This window comes from Ictidomys tridecemlineatus, chromosome 16 (assembly GCF_052094955.1).
Source record: "Ictidomys tridecemlineatus isolate mIctTri1 chromosome 16, mIctTri1.hap1, whole genome shotgun sequence".
Lineage (NCBI taxonomy): Eukaryota > Metazoa > Chordata > Mammalia > Rodentia > Sciuridae > Ictidomys > Ictidomys tridecemlineatus.
Window position 1 is genome coordinate 47,749,431 of NC_135492.1, and position 20,422 is coordinate 47,769,852.

The following is a 20,422-nucleotide window of genomic DNA, read 5'->3' on the forward strand; positions in this document are numbered from 1 at the left end:
AGGAAAAATAGGCCCAAATCTTCACCACATCAGCCTAGGATCTGAGTTCCTTAGCAAGACTCCTGAAATGCAAGAAGTAGAATCAAGAATCAATAAATGGGTTGGATTCAAATTAAAAAGCTTCTTCTCAGCAATGGAAATAATCCATAATGTGAGGAGAGAGCCTGCAGATTGGGAGAAAATGTTTACCACATGCACCTCTGACAAAGCATTAATCTCTAGGATATATAAAGAACTCAAATCAATCCATGGTCCAAGGAACTGAACAGAAACTTTATAGAAGAAGAAATATGATCGGTCAACAAATATATGAAAAGTGTTCACTATCTCTAGCAATTACAGAAATGCAAATCAAAACTACTCTAAGATTTCATCTCACTCCAGTCAGAATGGAACTACCAAGAATCCTGGCAACAATCAATATTGGCGAGGATGTGGGGGAAAAGGCACACTCATACATTTCTGGTGGGAGTGTAAATTGGTGCAACCACTATGAAAGCAGTATGGAGAGTCCTCTGAAAACTTGGAATGGAACCACCACTTGACCCAGCTAACCTACTCCTCAGTTTATACCCAAAGGACTTAAAGTCAGCATACTATAGTGACAGAGCCACATCGATGTTTATAGCAGCTCAATTCACAATAGATAAACCACGGAACCAACCTAGATGTCCTTCAATAGATGAATGGATAAAGAAAATGTGGTGTATATACTCAACAGAATCTTACTCAGCTTTAAAGAAGAATAAAATTATGGCATTTGCATGTAAATGGATAGAGCTGGAGAATATCATGCTAAGCCAAATAAGCCAAACCCCCCAAAACCAAAGGCCTAATGTTGTCTCTATTAAGTAGATGCTAATTCACAATAAGGCAGGGGGAGGGCACTAGGAAAGAACAGCATTACCTTAGATCAGGTAGAGGGAAGCGATGGGAGGGGAGAGGAAGGGATGTGGGGATAAGGAAGATAGTAGAAGGAAACAGACATTATTACTTATGTATCTATGTGACTGCATGACCCATGTGATTCTGCAACATGTACACTCAGAAAAGTGAGAAATTATACCCCATCTATGTATGATATATCAAAGTGCATAAATGCATCCTACTGTCCTGTAGAACTAATTAAAACATATGAAAAATTTATAAAATTCCAAAAAAAACCAGATTACAGTTTAAAATGTAAGTGAAGTTGTCCTATCATTATTCATTTCATCTGCAATTGATCCATCATGCACAAAGAGTGGACATCTCAAGGGAGGCTGTTCTGTCCCACATGAATCATACCCTCCTTGGCTAACAGCAATCCATTTTCCAATTTTCCTTGAGGACCTCTGCTCGTTCAAACTGTATTCGTGACACCCTGTGCCACTCTAGCCAAAGCAAGTGCCCCAGTGTCTCTGAGATGCAAATCACAGAAACAGAAGCTAAAGCGACCATGAAGCACACTGATTCTGGTAGCAATGCCCGGAGACACTGTCAAGCAATGGTTGCTAATGAGACTCATTCCCTCCCCCATCCCTGGGCATGGTCCTGCGGTCACCTGATCTCCTGCCCATTCATTCCCTTTGTGCTGTTATGAGATCGTCTGTCCGTAGCCTGCAGCCAGAGGATACTCGATACAGGACAGACAATGCAGTAATTGTGCACACCAGCTTTGAGGTCTAACTCGAGTGAGTTTCAATATGACTCTGCCACTTCCCAATCAGCCATCTGTCTCCTTAGACAAGTTTCTGAACTTCTCCCAAATTGTCCCTCATCTGCAAAATAAAATGAATGACCTTCCTCGGACAGATGCAAAGGCTGAATTCGATAATACGAGTCAAGTGCAATGTCTGGGCTTGGAGGAAACTCAATAAAAGTTGGTTATTGTGATGAATATTGCAGGTCCGTAATCTTTTATCTGCCCTTGAATCTCCAAAAAAAAGCTCTAAAAACCCAAACTCACCATCGGAGAAGCTTGACCTCATCTGGAAACAACCTGCTCATGATCTTCATCCCTCTCAGGCATGAAGACGTGTTACCATGATCCGGCGCTGCCCAAGGCAGCCTGGGGCATGGGTAGGATCCTTCCTTTCTAAAATCGACTTCTGAATCACACTGGATCCCAAGGAGTTCGGATGAGAGAGTGTTTATCTGTATGTTGTTATCATTCAAAAAATACTGTCACAAAAACTGCCCACACTAAGCCCAGTAGCTACGGAGAACTGTGTGTGAGCCTGTGAAACTGGAACTACATAATACTGGGGCCAATTTTGATAACACACACTTTACACCGAACGAATTCTGCTTGGGTAGCCAAATTGGGCCAAAAGAACGAATCTGCATACAATTTGATAAGCTTCTTTATAAATATCCTACTTCTAATTAAGTCACAGCATTAGAAGTGCTTTTCATTTAGTGTGTAAGAATTGCATCTTATTTCCTGATTTACGTAGCAGTGGGATTGCATCCGTAGGTTTCTCGGAGGCGGGCTGTTCACTCTGATTGTCTCCTTCCACACACACAGAATCCAATAAGGTCTGAATCCAGCTCTGTCCCTGGATGGCTATGTACACTCACACTGCTCGATCGGGCTCTCAGTGGTCCAGAGCTCCAGAAAACAGACTAAGTACGGTTGCATCTTTTCTCTATGGTTGAGTTTTAACTTCCAAAAAAAGATTCTGAGGCTGTTTACTAATATAAAAATGGGCCAGGTATGGTGGTGCACGCCTGTAATCCTAGGGGCTCAGGAGGCTGAGGCAGGAGGATCTCGAGTTCAAAGCCAGCCTCCACAAAAGCGAGGTGCTGAGCAACTCAGTGAGACCCTGTCTCTAGATAAAATACAAAATTGGGCTGGGGATGTGGCTCAGTGGTCAGGTGAGTGCACCTGAGTTCAACCCCCCAGTACCAAAAAAAAAAAAAAAAAGAAGAAAAGAAAAGAAAAAAACAAAATAGGGAGATTGAGAAACACTTTGGAGCCCTCATATGAAAAAAAAAAAACATTGTAACTAAATGGGAATGACATATGGACAGAGCCATTACTTATTATAATAAATAAAGTAGCAATGCACCATATTGATTTACCTCTGCAGATCTTTAAAAAAAAAATGCTTCCTTAAATGTACTCTAATTGAGAGAATAAACAGTTGTGGGGTTTTGTTTTTTTGTTTTGCTTTGCTTTTTTTGTTGTGTTGTGTGGTTTGCAGTACTAAGGAGCCAATCAGGGCTTTGTGTATGCTAGGAACAGGGTGAAGAACTTGGGGTTGGACCAAGTAACAGTATAAAAAGTTTACACGTAATGCCGGTTTTGGAAACCTTTCCCGGAGAAAACTTATCTGCTGCAACTGCAAAACTCCTTCTTGAAACCACCAACACAAAGGGACTTAAAAGGACCTGTTCACAGAGACTGTGATACATGGTAGGTAATTCTATGTACGATCTAAGTCGGTCGGTAAGCAAATCACATCCAGGCTGAGCAAGACGCGTGGTCCAGGGCATGAAGTCAACTGCCAAACAGAGGCGGCAAGAGGCCATTTGTTCAAGACAAACCAACTTTAAAAAGAGGGTGAAGAGCTTCTCTTCCCAAGTCTCTAGCATATTTTCGGTTTTCATGAATTTTTCAGAGAGCATCTGTTTCTAAGCAAGTAGAAGTGCACCCAGGGAAAATAAGGCTGTTACAAGAAATTAAAATCAAAGTCCAGAAACTCTGCCGTCTTTACATGTGTGCTAAAGAAAATTTAATGCCGTCAACACTTGACTATTTCCGAGAACTAAAGAGAATGCAAAACAGCATATTGCAAACAAATTTCTTTATCCCTGTGCCATACAAAACTACTGTTTTCTACCCGAATCACAGGGGAATTCAATGCTTCTTTTGTTTTTCATTACAAATCGCCGCATCCAATGCTCCGTGGGAAGAGTATCCACACACACAGACAACATTATATTTGAAAGGTTTAAATCAGCCTTGGCCGTGTGCTATGGGATCTTGATGCTAGATTCAATGCTAAATGCTAGGACCTCAAATGCTAGATCTTAATGCACCAGGGTTGGGTTTAAATATGAGCTGTCCAGAGAAACTTCCTATGTGACACAACGCAATTATGGGTAGAGGTGAAAGGATTCGATTATGAGAACCATAACTTAATCCGCAGGTTAATCCACTGATATGATTTAACTAACTGCTGACCCTGGGCAGGTACAGTGGGAGTTGAGGAAGTAAATCAGTACGCCTTTGGGGGTATATTTTTTTCCATGGTGAGGGGAGTTTTCTCTGCACTACCTGGTTATCCTACCCTGAGCTACTTTCTTCCTCCACACCCTTCTGCCATGATGTCCTGCCTCACCTAAGTCCCAGAGTTATGGAGTTGGTTAACCATGGACTAAACTTCTCAAACCTTGAATCAAAATAAACTTTCCTTCTCTATGTTATTCTTGTCAGGACTTTGGGTCACAAATGAACCCCCCCCCCAAAAAAAAAAGACTAAAACCACAAGAAAAGGTGTTTGTGATATTCAAAAGTAATAAATGAAAAAAATGCCAAAGTATGGGAAATTCCCAGTTAATGAGCTTTGTGGAGTCTTGCTTTCCTAAGGCCTTTCCCATGTCAATAGATATTTAATCAATCAAATAAAAAAAGAGGTATTTTGAAAATACATGACTACAGAAAATTTTGGTTTGTGCTTCCTCCATCTGCTATAAAAACATATTCTGTAGAGTTATTCTCTATAATATGCGTTATTCCGTGCATAGTCTTACAACTAAAAAGCTAAAATCAACTCCATTTTATTTTTTTGAAATTTCCAAGAGTGGGACACGTGTATTTTTTTGGATTATTCCATTCAGCTGCCTCCCTGTTTTCCTTGAATATATCTGAGACCTGACCTCTGTGCCAATTGGATCTGAGTCATATTTCACTTGGAAACCTCTCCTATCTAGGAAGAGACCTATCCCGGCCTCTGGTACCAAGTTACCATCACTAAATGCTGACTTACGTCCTTCATGGGACTCCATTGGGGATGCTGTCTGTCTTCACCCACTTGGATCACCTCATGAAACATGCGTGTTTGCTAAATTCTTTGTGGTATAGATCCTAGTTTCCAGGTGGTAATGAGCTGGCTCAGCCTTGTCCTACCCACCAGTCAAACACTTTTAACAAGAGTTCCTGCCATCGGGAGTTTTTTTTTCTTGTGAACATTAAAATTTAAAATATCAAAATCGACTCCATAAGAAGTGCTCAATAAATTCAAGGTAGCATCACGCTGCCCATTTTCGAACCATGTTTCCTTCCACTCGGTGTTAAAAAGGAATTCACCGGGCGCTCGACGATGACTGATTGGCTCAGTGTTGCCATCAGCAGGTAAATGGAACAGGGAGGAAAGAGACCAGACCGGCAGAGGATGAAAAATAGGGTACGAATTATCTGCCAGCAGATAAAGCCCGGACCGTGTAATCATTACCAACCAGACTCTACCCTTGTCTTGTCATGTTGTAACATGACACTTCCTCCTAAGGGTTCCCACGAAACACAGTCTGCAAGAGCCTTCAACGTGAGAGAGAAATGGAGGTCTAGAAACAAACACCTTTTAACAACAGGGACCCCCTCCTCTTTCCTCCCTGCTCAGCATGACAGAGTGGCATTCAGAAGCAGAACAAGATTCACGGGTTAAGTTTTCTTCTGCTGTTGGTCGGATGCCACTCGGCTTTGAGCTTGCGTCTGAGGACACCAGTGGTGTTTGCAATCTTTTAATTCAGTGCGTGACTTAAGATAGTCTCCCTGTGGCACCGCGAAAACGTGGCAGAGTTCTGCGGCCGTGATGAACGGGGTTCCCTTCAGCCCAGACCCCCCAGCATCTTACAGGTACACGGCTTCTTCTTGGCGCAGAGCAGACTGAAGTTGGCGTCTATTTCCGAGATCCATTAGGATCCTTCTATGATCGGCGGGGTTTGCGGGAAAACTCTTGGCAGGAGAATGGAAAGGGAAGAGACTCCATTTATCTCTCCTGTAATTTCTTTGGATATTTTTAGGAACGTTCTTGATTTTTCTAACCCTCCATTGAAAAAAAAAAAGAGAGAGAGAGAGAGAGAGAACGGCGTCTCCTGTAAGTTAAATTAGCCTGGTTCTTTTTGTTCTATGGGGATCAGGCAACTCCCTCTCCTTCCCTCCGAATCGTATGGAGAAGTGTCGAGTTCCTCTCTACATTTTGCAAAAAAAAAAGCAGACATCCACTAAGCTGTGAAGGATGATTCACAGCAAGTGACTTCTCGAAGTTCTCGGATGTTATTGCTTATCTCTCAACACCCTGGCCATCCCCCCCCCAACCCCAACCATTGCCTCCTGGACTGTGGCGTACGCCTGATAAAGCAGAACACATCGGCAGGGTAGCCGTAAGGTGCACCCCGGCAAGGGGCACGTAGAACTGGGGAGATGGCGGCTGACCCAACTGAGTCTTCTCTGGAGAAGGGCAAGTCATTCATTTCCACAGAATAAACAGGTCAATGGCATCAACTGTGTGACAGGGGCACGGGGGACCTGCAAACTTCGAGCATTCCTCATCAAGTAAATGTCACAAAAGATCCCCTGGGCCCTGCCCGGCCTGCTCTGGCCTCTACCTGGGTGAGGACTGAGAGCTATGGGTGTGCGGCCGGCACATGGGGCCTTTCTGAATCTTCCACGTGGAAGATATTCTCTCTGCTCTAATTCTGTCTTTTACCTATTGATAAACACCCTGTTCTAAATGGAACTGAAATAACTCTCCACTGCTCCCAACCTCAGGAGGTCAAAGCCCATTGGAAAGTAAGAAAAAATATTAACTACTCGGCAAGTAGTATCTAAAGTCACCTTTTAAATTTAAAGTCACAACCTCCCTTCCTCCTCTCAACCTTGCCACACACCGTTCTTAGATGTTTATAGCAAATTATCCTGAATCATCCTTCTACTCCAAACAATTATATACTGAGGAGCTAACGCCATCAAAATAAAGGGCCACAGAACTGCACAAGGCTCCACACGTCTTATTAGTTAGTGATTAAATAAAATCCATGGGACACACAGATTATTAAATCAATACTTGTTAATTACAAGACATCGTCTACTGAAGAGTCGCCACGTATTGGCTTGGAAAATACAAAGAAGGTGCCAGATAAAGGATCAGCCGTAGAATTCACTCGTACCCTGATAGGAGGAACCGTACAGCACTCTGAATGAATGTGTTCTGCAAGGTCAGAGGTACGTCCGCCAGTCTCCACAAGTCAGCCTCCAGGAGACACAGACGAGAACAGGCCAAAGCAGAGAGATCCGTCTGTGCGTTTTCTATCCTACCACCTAAGAATCTCTGGGTTCTAAGTGAATAGAGATCTGTGAGTTGAGGAAAAAGCATGCTCACCGCAGGACATTCCTTCAAGAGGGTGGTGAATCACATGCTAAGACATTCAGGTGGACGCCACATCAAGGGATGTTTGCAAGAAAAATATGTTGCTTTTGGTTCCAATACTGGGTCCTAACCACAGCGATCCCATCCATCATGAGGCGATTCCTAAATATGGGATAGTTTTTAAAATGAAAGCATGCACGTGTGCGTGTGCAGACACACACACCGCCACACACACACACACACACACACACAACGGAGGTACTAAGATATCCTCATAGAAATCTATGCTCATAAGAATTGAAATCAGGATTCCCCAAGAGACAGCTCTACAAGGGATATTGCCTTCCCACGTTCATTGTGGCTTTCAGCAGAGTTGACAAGATACGGAAGAAAATCCTCCATGTCCACCGACAGATGAATGGATAAGAAAAGGGGGGCCTATAATACCGTACTATGCACCTAAAATTTGATAGAGTCGATTTCAACTACTGTTGTCAGCCCCAAATAAGAAGGGAAAAGGAGGACACTTTCAGAGGGGACGGGTGTATTTGTTACCCTAATTGTGAGGATGGCCTCACAGGTGCGTGCCTGTGTCCAAACCCATCACACTTAATAATGCATCAAATATGTGTGGACACCAGTTATGTCTCCAGAAAACCGTTCAAGACAGAAACTTAGCGCAGAATGAATTCTATTAGGAAAAGGATCCTCGATTCATCCAGAAAGTGACTCCTACCCGAAACGGTCACACTCTAACAACCTACGGAGGTGACCCACTGGCACGGTTGACAGCAATGAGAAATGAAGGCACAGAGAAGGTCCGGCCCATGTCTTTTCTCTCTCTAATGCCCCCCTTTATATTTTCTGAAGTGCCCTCCTCTCCCCCACCCCCAGATCTCTCTGTCTCCTGCACCGGGCCTTTCTCTGAATTCTTCATAGATTATTCTTCGATGGGACGCATTGGCAACCCATTGCAAGTGGTGGCTCTTCCTGACGTTCAGGCTGTGCACCAGCCCGACCTCGGGGAGATTCCTCTCCATACGTTGATTGATGGTACAAGACAAGAACCTCATATCTGAAATTCTAACACTTATAGGTAGCCCCATGACACCCAGTGAATCTGTAAAGAATTCTCCGACGTCCTCGAATGCCAGGAAACTAATTACAATCCGTGTCGTGCTAGAAAACCCTGGCATCTCCATACGTCTCGTGAGACATCCATTTAGATATATCAGGTATGGGTGGCAAGAGGGGACATAATAGTGCTGGGGATACAGGGGAGCACAAATAGGTTGAGCATTCATATCAGCAGGAAGGCAAAAGTTGGATCAACCCAATAAAGGGGACTCTGTCCTCAGCTACTGTCTAAATTCTCTGGAGATGTTGACCAGCAAGGATCTTGGTCATGCACCCACATTAGCAAAGCCATGTGATTCCAAAGACCACCTCAGTCATGCAACCAAAGGGAAGGTGTCTCCGGAAGGTGGGTTAGCTGGGTCACCAACCCGGGTGCAGTGCAGAGGACAGAACGTAGACTTCAGAATGGAAATCTCTCTTCCGATTATTAGTTATGTCACCTTGGGAACTAAAATCTCCACAACTATAAAGTGAACTATAGTAATTCCCACCTTGGAAGGTCGTCGTAAAGATTAGAAATAATGTACGCAAAGGTGGCGGGCATATAATTAATGCTCAACAAAAGTGAGTGATTATTCATCATTAAGCTCTGCTGTGGTTCAGGGCACCCCAACATCAGCTGGGTTATTGCTTTGGTATCAAATACTGAAGAGGTCCCTTAAGCCGAGAGCATATTTCTCTGAGCTGGGTGTATACCTGTAACCCCAGGGATTTGGGAGGTTGAGGCAGGAGGTTCACAAGTTCAAGGCCAACCTCAGCAATTTAGCAAGCCCCTGTCTCAAAGTCAGGAAAATATAAATAAATAAAAGGATTGGTGAGGTAGCTCTATGGTCAAAGGTTCCTAAGTTCAATTCCTAGTACCAAAGTGGGGGGTAGAGGGTGGGCAGGGAAGAACACATTTCCTGGCTTCTACCTGCCATGCAAATTCAGAGGCCAGTCTGGCTGCATCAGTGAAGCCCTTAGCTACGGCACCCCAACACCTCCTAACATAACCTAGCAACCTGGAGCCCAGAGCCCTCCACCAGCCCTTGTCGTTGGGCAGGAGAGAAAACACCTTGCACACGTACCTAACAGGATCCGTGACAAAGCTTTATAAAACCTGCTGCTGTGGATGTGTTATGCAAAGAATTCTACTAATCACTAAGGAGCAACCGTATCAATGCACAGGAAGACATCATCTGGACGACCTTAGCTTATATACGGTAAGAAGGTCATTGCAGGATCATGTAGAAATAACCATAAAAGTTAACAATGCAAAAAAAAAATAATAGAATAAAATAAAGTCACTACTTTTTGACTGAGAGATCCCTATTCCTCTTTCAGGAATTCATGCTAGGACACATCCTTTCTTGCCTTTGTCTAAAAAGGATCCTCCTATATTCGTCTCCAAATCAACCCCACCTACTTCCTTCAGAAGACCTATATAGTTTATGATTATTTAAGGTTCTTTTTTTTTTTTTTAATTTAGCTTGGGGTAGAGTGATATTCCCTAACAGTGATATTCCTTGACAGCAGGTTCCATGTTGAATTTTTTTTTTTCCACACACAGGACTCGCCTCTGCCTTGGCACTTAGTAACTATAGGCTAAATGGAAGAATCAAGCGAATTCTAGAAGGAGATTCTACTCACATTTATCTAAATTATCTCACGTGGACTAGAAGATACACATCTGCAAAGATATCATTTGTAGTAGCAAAGACCTGTAAAGAATATAAGAGATGATAAGAGGAGGGATGTGGTATCAGGACCTTGGTCCAAGGGAATAGACCCTCTGATGTGATATCGAAGATTTCTAGTAGATGAGGAATGGATATCCCACAATTTTTAATCAGCCTTTTTTTTTTTAATCACTGTGATCTAAAGACCTGACAAGAGCAACTTAGGGGAGAAAAAGTTTATTTTGGCTCACAACTTCAGAGGTTCAGTCCATGGTGGGCACCTCCATGGCTTTGAACCTGATGTGAGGCAAAAAACAACATGGCGGAAGGGCATGGAGGGGCAAGGTGGCTCAGGACACGGCCACCAGGAAGCAGAGAGAGAATTCTCCTCACCACGGAGAAAATACATCCCAAATCACATGCCCCCAGTAACCTATTTCCTCCACCCACACCCTACCTGCCTATAGTTAGCACCAAGTTGATCTATACCAGTGGATTAATCCACTGATTCATTTATGGTTCTCATCATCCAATCATTTCATCTCTGAATATTCTTGTATTGTCTCAAAGGACTTTCTAAGAGATACCTTATCTCTAAGGCATGCCACTGCTCACACAACAGGTGTTCAAACTTTTTAAACTAAAAATTATGTTACCATATATATGTACCCCTATGCATCCTATCTCTTAAAAAAAATAATAATAATAATAACAGCATGACCTCTAGAAGAAAGAGCTAGCCGTAGATGACGGAAAGGATTTTGACCGGGGACTCTTTCACATTATTAAAATTCAAATTCGCAGACATATAACCTTTCAGAAAGAATCGTTTGGAAACACAAAGGATTATAAAGCCAGACTGAAACAGAGCGTTCAGACGCTACCCAGGGACACTCACCCAAGGTGAGGAGTCAATCCCAGTGAATCAAAGACCCAATCTCCTTCATCAGAAGCGGAATTTTCTTTTGCCATCAAGTTCCACGACGCATAATCACCTCCACTCTTCATTTCCCCTACGTCGATGGCCTACTTGCATTCTTCAGGAACTGAGATGTGGAAAGTCTGCCAAGTGACAAGCTTTGACATTTGCCTAGGTGCTTCCGTGAGAGGCTCCATATACAGCACCAGTTCTACGGCGACCTGTTTTACAATTCTACAGGACCAGAGGGATCGCTCAGCACGCAGCTCTCTTATACTTGAAACGATATCTTCCCCATACCCAGGGCTGTTGGGGGCTTCTAGTGTTTGTTTGAGGGCAGAAAGGATGAAAGGGAGAGGAGACGGAAGGAGACGTGGAAGGAATGAACGCAGTTATTCTATTAAAATTCATGAAAGCATTGAGCCTAGACCTTCAAGGGAGGGAGATACAGCAACATGCCCTCAAAGCAGGAGGGGGCGCCCAACCATCCACATTGCCCTTGAAGACTCCGGAGCCCTGGGCTTCAGGGTGGACGAGCCAGCCTCAGGTGGTGATCCGCACGCGTGAGCGTCACACTCCACACTCTAAAATGATCTATTCCCTAAGTGGCTATGAAATTATCTATTCCCTAAATGATGCCGCTTATGGCTTCAATGATACAGAAATTAAACACATTGAAAAGCCAGTGGAGGAAGGAGATAGCATTTTCTCTGTAATAGACTCTGACGCCCAAGTCCAGCAATACTCTTCCCCAGACTCTCAGGGTCACCTCCCTTAGTGTGACCCAAGGCTTCCTTGATCAATGGGACCTAGGACGGGGTGTGAAGGGGGACCCCTCCTTGCTACCTGTCCCTCACAGGCTAGGATATGCCTGTGTGCTTACTGAATGGCTAACTTCTTCTCACGTCTGGACGCTCCAAATTCACACCCACCAAGAAGCCATCCACGACTCTGCCGTCTAACGCAGATCCTACCTCCAGTTCAACCCCTTGTGTCTCCTTAGGAACGTCTGTACAGCTCACGATTATTTTTTATTTGTTGCTCTTCGTTATCCCTGACAGTAGAGTGCATTTGGACACATGGCACATGCACAGAGCATAACTTCCCATTCTTGTGGTTGAAGATGAGGTGGAGTTTCGCTGGTCGTGTGTTCATACATGAACCTGGGAAAGCGATGTCCAACTCATTCCACTGTCTTCCCTATTCCCATCCCTCTCCCTTCCCTTCATTCCCCTTTGTCTAATCCAATGAAATTCTACGCTCCCGGCCCCTTTATAGGGTTAGTTATTTTTATTTCAAGTTTTAATTATTTAACTCTCTTCATTTGCACAACCAGACTTTGAGCTCCATGAAAACAGGTTCCATATCTGACCTCTCCTTTCTATCTTCAGGACCTCACCTGACCTTATGTAGGAGCACTTGGTAACAACCAGGTTCAATGGAAGGATGCAGTGAATTCCACAAGATTCCACTCACATCTCTCTCAATTATCCAGCTTGGACTAGAAGACAAAGTCACGTGTAGAAACCTACATACAACATCACCGATTTGCAGGGAGTGATAAATTCTATTTCCAAAATTTCTCGTGTTCTGACTCCAGGTCAACATCTGAGAGATGGCTCAGCTCCTGGGGAAAGATCAGCAGGGCTGGCTGTGGCCATTTCTCAGTCATTCTGCACATGTCCGAAAGCAAATTCTGTGGATAAAGGTATCCAAGTAAAATTCTTCTAAGAATAATTGGAGAACCTTATTGAAATAGGGAGAATAAACAACCTTGGTGTAGGAGTGCAGGTGTCCATACAAGCCAAACAGAAGTTGGATGGGTGAGTGGATGGATGGATGGAAGGATGGGAGGATGGATGAGTGAGTGGATGGGTGGATAGATGGATGGAAGGATGGGAGGATGGATGGGTGAGTGGATGGGTGGATGGAAGGATGGGAGGATGGATGGGTGAGTGGATGGGTGGATAGATGGAAGGAAGGATGGATGAGTGAGTGGGTGGATGGATGGATGGATGGATGGATGGATGAATGGGTGGATGGATGGGTGAGTGGATGGGTGGATAGATGGAAGGAAGGATGGATGAGTGAGTGGGTGGATGGATGGATGGATGGATGGATGAATGGGTGGATGGATGGGTGAGTGGATGGATGGATGGATGGATGGATGGATGGATGGATGGAAGGAAGGAAGGATGGGTGGATGGAAGGATGGATAGATGGGTGAGTAGATGGATGGATGGATGGATGGGTGAGTGGATGGATGTATGGATGGATGGATGGATGGATGGATGGATGGATGGATGGATGGATGGAAGGAAGGAAGGATGGGTGGATGGAAGGATGGATAGATGGGTGAGTAGATGGATGGATGGATGGATGGGTGAGTGGATGGATGTATGGATGGGTGAGTGGATGGGTGGATGAGTGGATGGATGGATGGATGGATGGATGGTTGGATGGATGAGTGGATGGATGGATGGATGGATGGATGGATGGGTGAGTGGATGGATGGATGGATGGATGGGTGAGTGGATGGATGGATGGGAGGATGCATGGATGGATAGATGGATAGATGGAAGGATGGATATGGAGAGACTGATTAAAGAACTGTCTCAAGTGACTGAGATTGGCAAGTAGGTAAGCAGGCTGGAGACCTGGGAAGTGTTAATAGCCCAGCTAGTGGCCAAAAGCAAACTTCTGGTAGAATCCTTCCTCTTTGGATGAGGTCAGCCTTTGTATGAAGGCCTTCCGCTGACTGCACGGGACCCATTCATATATGAATATGCTTCATTAAAAATCCAATATTTAGATGTCCATCTCATCTTCAAAATATCTTCACAGTATCCTCCAGACGCATCTGACCAAATATCTGAGTACCATGGCCTAGCCAAGGTGACATATAAAATTAACCATCATACTTGAACTTGAATACATAGAACGTCATTTACATATTAATCGGACCTATTAATCTGTTTATCTTTTCTGGCAAAACGAAAAGACTGAAAACTTTTTTCTAAATGTTGTTAGATGCAAAGGCATGTTTTCCAATGCAGCATCAGGTTCGGAGTGAGTACAAAGCATGCATTCGGTCACGTGTGTAAATCCCCTTCCCCGAGTTTCATTGACAGTGGACACAATCATTCTTTCTCTTTTGCTTAAATTTATGGCCAGAATAAAAACAACAACAAAGATAGCCATCAAACTCAAGATTTTCTAGAAGCTTAGCAATATCTGGAAAACTATTTGTACCAAAAAAAAAAAGGGTATTTAAACAGTGACTTTTGAATATTCAAATACATTCATATCAATTACAAATATAAGTATTTAATTTTGTATGTGCAGAAATTACTAGTTTACGGTGGCTTCAAAACTGTGCTCACGTTCATATACCAGTTTGGGGCTGAAAAATACTGAGATTTTGAATTGGTTCTAAGCACTTGGAATTCCCTCTCAAACTCTTATCATTTGAGAAGATTCACCCTTTTTTTTTTTTTTTTAATAAAAGGTTCTTCTGAAAGCAATGCACATCGAGAAGTGTTTTACCCACGCACTGACGTTTAAACCCTGAAGTCTCTGCCAAAGACAGGCTATCACAGTGGCAAGAACTTCCTGTCACACCCAGGCACACCTGGGATCTGAGGTCAGTACTGCCTGTGCGGGATCTGAATCTATGTCTCTGATTCTCAGACATCTTACCGAGGACACAGCTCCTAAGAGTGGGTCCACCCCCATTTCACATGCTAGAAACTCTGTCCTCCGAGTAGCAATGTTTACAGGTTGATTGGGCTTTTAAGAAGTGGTTAGGGGGAGGTGACCCGGTCACTGGGGATGCTGCCCTTGGAAGGGATTATTAGAGTTCTTATGAACACTAGTTAGTTCTTCTGAGAGTAAGCCTGGCCCCTGGCTTCCTGGCTTCCTGTCTCATCAGGAGATTTCTGCACAGGCTCCAACCACTGTGATGCTATGTGAACCCAGCAGATGTTAGCCCCGTGCTCTTGGATTAACAAAACTGTGGGCTAATCAAAGATTTTTTTCTTTATATAGTACGCTACCTCAGTTATTGTGTTATAGCAATAGAAAATGGGCTAACACAATTCCTGTCTCATATACAATTTTTTTTTTTCTCACAGAATGTCTCTAAAGAATACAGGTATTTTTTTCCTAAAGAAGAGATACACACACACACACACACACACACACACACACACACACACACACACAAAATCAAGGAAAATATCTGCCAAATACTTTGAAAATATAATGCATTTATATAAATGCAGTAAAATCATCTGATTAAAAAAACAAGGTGCTATGAATCATCTGATTAAAAAAACAAGGTGCTATGAAACACATTTGGACTAAATTTCCCAAAGTGTATGACAAAGAATACCCCAATCTCTATCTATGATCTTGGACCCTGATGTTCTTGATAAAACCTCCCGGAGGGGCTTTAAAATATTTCATTACCCAGAGACCACCTTCACCCAGACCAACTAAATTGGACGAATCTAACGAGTAGGCAGGACTGGAAGCCACCACCTGGCTGCTTAGGAGACAAGTTTTGTATTGCGTAGAGGGTCGAGGAAGAGGATGGAAAGGGCCAGATCATTCCTCGCTCAAGTAAGTTTTAGAAATAAGTGTTTCAATGAAGACGGGAAAATCCTGATGCCAGATAACATGCTTAGAAAACCAGAACTGACGAAGCTCGTTTCTGTTAATTTTTTTTAAAGGAATCCTATTTATACCCAGACAAATTACTGTTTTACAAAAACATGTTCCAGTTCCCAAACCTAGGAGAACATCAGAGTCACATGAGGAGCATATTCAAAATTCAGTCCCCGGGGACTCTGATTCCAAACCTCTAGAGTGGGGCTGTGAATCTTTATTTTCTTGTAAAGCTCTCCCAGGTTTTTCTGAGGATCATATTTTGTAGCAATTACCCCCAGAGAGTTTATATTCAGTCCTAAAAACGGGCCCTTCTCTCCCCATTCCAGGGTGAAGACAGGGAATTTTCATATATACACATATATATTCAACATCAGGCCTTTTGCAAAACCCTTCTTTCTAACAGGAGCTTAGGAATGGATGGTGGTAAATGAAACCCTATTTGCAGATCATTCCATTCCAGGGTCCCCTTTTCATGAACACCCAGCCAAAGCTAAATCCAGGACCTTTGACACTCAGGCGCTTATAAGCACCTGTCGGAGAAAGATGGAAGTCTCTGTGCATCCAGAGCAACTCCCCTCGTTTCCAGAGTTAACAGCCCCAAGTTTGCAGGCACGGCACACAGAAAGCCAAGTGCCCCCTCCTTACGGTGTTTACGCCGGCCTCCAGGAATGGATTTGCAGAAGAGCCTTTAGGCATTGGCTACACCGACCGAGAGGGATACCTTCAGGTGTTGCTTGCAGGAAGCATCCGAAGGTCCTGGGTGGTATCAATTATTGAGAGAAGGAATCAGCTTTTAAAGAAGCAGCGTGGCAGCTGGTGGTGGTAAGAGATGAGAGCAGACCTTTTCATTAAAGCCTCAGCCATATCTGGAAACCGGAGAAGGCAGGGCGATTTACAGATCCAATTGTTAGGCACTGCCCCCCCGGGTACTGCAGAACATCGGAGGGTGCGTACTATACTGGAATCTGAGAAAGAGGCTCCCAAAGGGATACATTTTCCCTGTTTCTAAAGGGACCTCAAGCTAGCCAGTGATGGACCCCGGAAAGGTCACCTGTATGGCTGGGAGCTGTGCCGTTCCTAACTGAAAGATAAAAGCATAAACAGGGTTTACCCGTTAAGCAAGAGAACCAATCATTTCAGAGGAGGAGAAGGTCTCAGTATTGCATGTGAGCTCACGGACCTGTACCCTGGGAACTCTGGAGCAGGAAGAAGAGTCAGGTTGATGAAGCCACCAGAGACGATGTCCTGACCCCATTTCTTCAAGGGAGGGCGGGTTTAGGACTTTCCATCCAAGAAGATCACAAAGAGCCAAAGAGATTTCACTGTTAGGAAAAGACACTCATTCCTGTGAATGAGCCAAGGGAAAAAAAAAATATATATATATATATATATATATATATATATATATATATATATATATATATATATGTATGCATGGCTGCTAGTTGAAATGCTGTCAGAGAGCATTAGTTTCTCTTTAATAATATCTAAGGACAGCAAATGTGATTAGCCGAGGAGTCCACCTCAGTCACAGGAGAGAATTGGAAGGCAGCCAAAAGCCGTATTGGACAGCAGATGGGCACCGGATACCTTGCCCTGAAATCTCAGGCACTCGCATATTTTAAATTGGAAAACACAGAAACAAAACAAGACAAGACAGAACCCCGAGCGCTTGGTACTGAACTGAAGGAGTCCATTTGGAAACCTCTGGCCATGAGACAGTTCTTCTCCTACTACCACCGATAAAGCGCCTCATTTCTTGGAGATGTTTTTTATTTTATTTTTTTTTCGTGATATACATAATAACCTTTCCTGTTTGCTCATTTTCTTGGTTCTCTAATTTAAGCCCCAAATTACTGGTTAATCCCTATGCATATTGGATTTCAACAAGAAATACATTTAACAGGGTATAAATATTTTATAGAAGAAATGCAAATGCACTTTGATACCCCATTTACTGTTATCCGACATAATGAGCGGGAGGCAGGAAAGGAAATAGGAACCGATCATAGGTCACGCATCCATCTCAAAAAGCCTAGACAGGTTATGAAGGCCACCTCAAACACCATCCCCCGCCCATCATTCACATCTGCACACCGAACTCAGGGGGATCTGTCACATTCAGCGATGACACGTCACTTCAGTCACTTAAAATCTTCTAATGGCTTTTTCCAGCATAAAACAATACAGCCCAACAGGCACAGTGGCCCACACCTGTAATCCCAGTGGCTCCAGAGGCTGAGGCAGGAGGATCAAAAGTTCAAGGCCAGCCTCACTAACTTAGGAAGGCCCTAAGCAACTCGGTGAGACCCTGTCTCAAAAGGAAAAATAAAAAGAGCTGGGAATGCAGGTCCATGGTAGAGCATCCTGGGATTAAATCCCTAGGACGGCATCCCCCCCCAAAAAAAATAGTCTACCAACTTACTTCTTCATGTCCCCTGATTTGTCCCATATGCTACAGGTGACATTCTGCACAATTCCCTAATACAGTAGCCCTACTTCTCCTTCAAAGCACATGTAACATGCCTTTTCATATGTACATACCAAAAGTCAGTCATTCATTCATTCAGTCATTCATTCATTCATTTACTAGCACTGGTCATTGAACCCAGGGACACTTAACCACTGAGTCAGATCACCAGCCCTTTTTTTTTTTTTTTTATTTTAACTTTGAGACAGGGCCTCACTCAGTTGCTGAGGCTGGCCTTGAACTTGCAATTCTCCTGCCTCAGACACCCGAGTCGCCGGCATTACAGGCATGTGCCACTGTGCCCGCTGGCTGAAAAGTCTGTTCTTAGATCTGAGTATGTAGTAGCATGCTGAAGGCTGACCCATCACACAGAGAGGTAAAAAGCCTGGTATGCTCAGGGTTCCTGACCTTCCCCAAAAGGAAAAATGGTGGAGAAACAGAAGCACTAAGGACTTCAAGCAGAAAGTAACAGGTACAGGCTCCCACTCAGTGACAGAGCCTGTCTCAACATTTCCAAACCACTGTTCAATTCCATTCATCTTGACGACATACTATTTTTTGCTGTGTGGGGTGGATACCGGGGATTGAACTCAGGGGCACTCAACCACTGAGCCACATCCCCAGCCCTATTTTGTATTTTATTTAGAGACAGCGTCTCACTGAGCTGCTTAGGGCCTCGCTATGGCTGAGGCTGGCTTTGAACTCATGATCCTCCTGACTCAGCCTCCGGAGCTACTGGGATTATACAGGCGTGCGTCACCAGCCATCATGCTCAGCTTGTTGACTGTATTCTATTTGCATTTTGGTCTGAGACACACACACACATATATTTGATACATATAAGGTCTGATATGTATGCATATATATATGTGTAGATATAGATAGATAGATCTGTATAGAGAGGAATAGATGTAGCTACACATCACATACACTTTGACCATCTTTGGGCCAAGGTCTAACTTATCTGAGTCTGCAGTATTGGGTCCTTACTACACATTTAAGCAAGACGCACATTTACTTGGTATTTAGACTTAGTAAAAAGGAAACTAGTTGGTTGAGTTAGTTAAGGATATGACACCCAGGAACGCCCATCTCTCTTTATGTTGTAAACAAATGACCTTAAACAGTGAAGGCGCTGCTACAGCAGATCTAGGGTGAGAACCCAAGTTCGCCTGACTCACCTCTCCCAGGAGATGCCCATGGGTGGACCATAGCGACTGCAAGACCCCGCACACTCACAGATATCTTGCATGAATCACCCTCTGTCCTAAGCACAGACTCCCCGTGCTTAGACTTTGGCCGAGCTAGAATGCAGACTCAGGGCCAGTGAGATGCGGGGTACCTAACATCAGGAATCAGCAACCAATCCAATGTCCCCCACTGATGAGCAATTCACTGCATTGTATGTCCAGATGGAACCAAAAGAACCCTTCCACCTGCCTCAGCTACTTACCCCTGGTAGTTTAGGCTGCGGAGGTTGAAGAAATTCCATCACTGTCATTAGGATCCTGTGAATTTTTCTTATACCTCAAAGCTTGAAAATGCAGAAAAAACAGGATTTCTAATATGCTTTCCATCGAAAGTGTCTTTCTTTTTTTTTTTTTTTAGTATTTTCACGGATGCTTTGGCGCTTAGAATGATCACGCAGAGATGGCAGTCCGTGGGTTATCTTGGGAAGACTCTCACTCAGAAAATACCAGGGCTTGAATGATTAGAAGCCTGCAGTCAGGCCAATTCCTACAACAAAAGCCACCACTGAGAATGTAGGTGACATAAATAAATGGCTACAAGTCTGTCAAGGAATTAAGATTCTGCTGAGAATGAGCCTGATGGATGGCCGTGGGGGCGGGGGAATGAAAACGCAGCGGAACACCGTGGATAAATTTTCAAAGGTTTTCAAAATACAGAAAGCAACATGGGAAAAGCCACTAAGGAACAAACAAGGAGAGTAAATCATGAACCCTAAACAAAGCAATTGGTGATCTAAACATTCCTTCGTGCTGTAAAATCGATGGTGAATTTGCATACGAGGATGAAGTTAGAAAAACATTCAAAACATGTTTACCCGCAATGTTTCACTCTCGAAAGGCCATAAAAAATACAGGAAGTAAAACATTAACTTTTTTTTTCTCTTCAGATATGTAAAACTCCTTCCCTGCCTGCCTATTAATAATAAACCAATCACTATTGGTTTGCTAAGTTTTGCAATCCG

General features: G+C 43.6%; 1 protein-coding gene across 5 annotated transcripts in view; it reads right to left on the reverse strand.

Moving 5' to 3' along the window:
- The window catches only part of Cntn4 (contactin 4), an 819,812-nt gene that overhangs the window by 787,557 nt on the left and 11,833 nt on the right, over nucleotides 1-20,422 (reverse strand). The gene's annotated exons all lie outside the window — the stretch shown is intronic.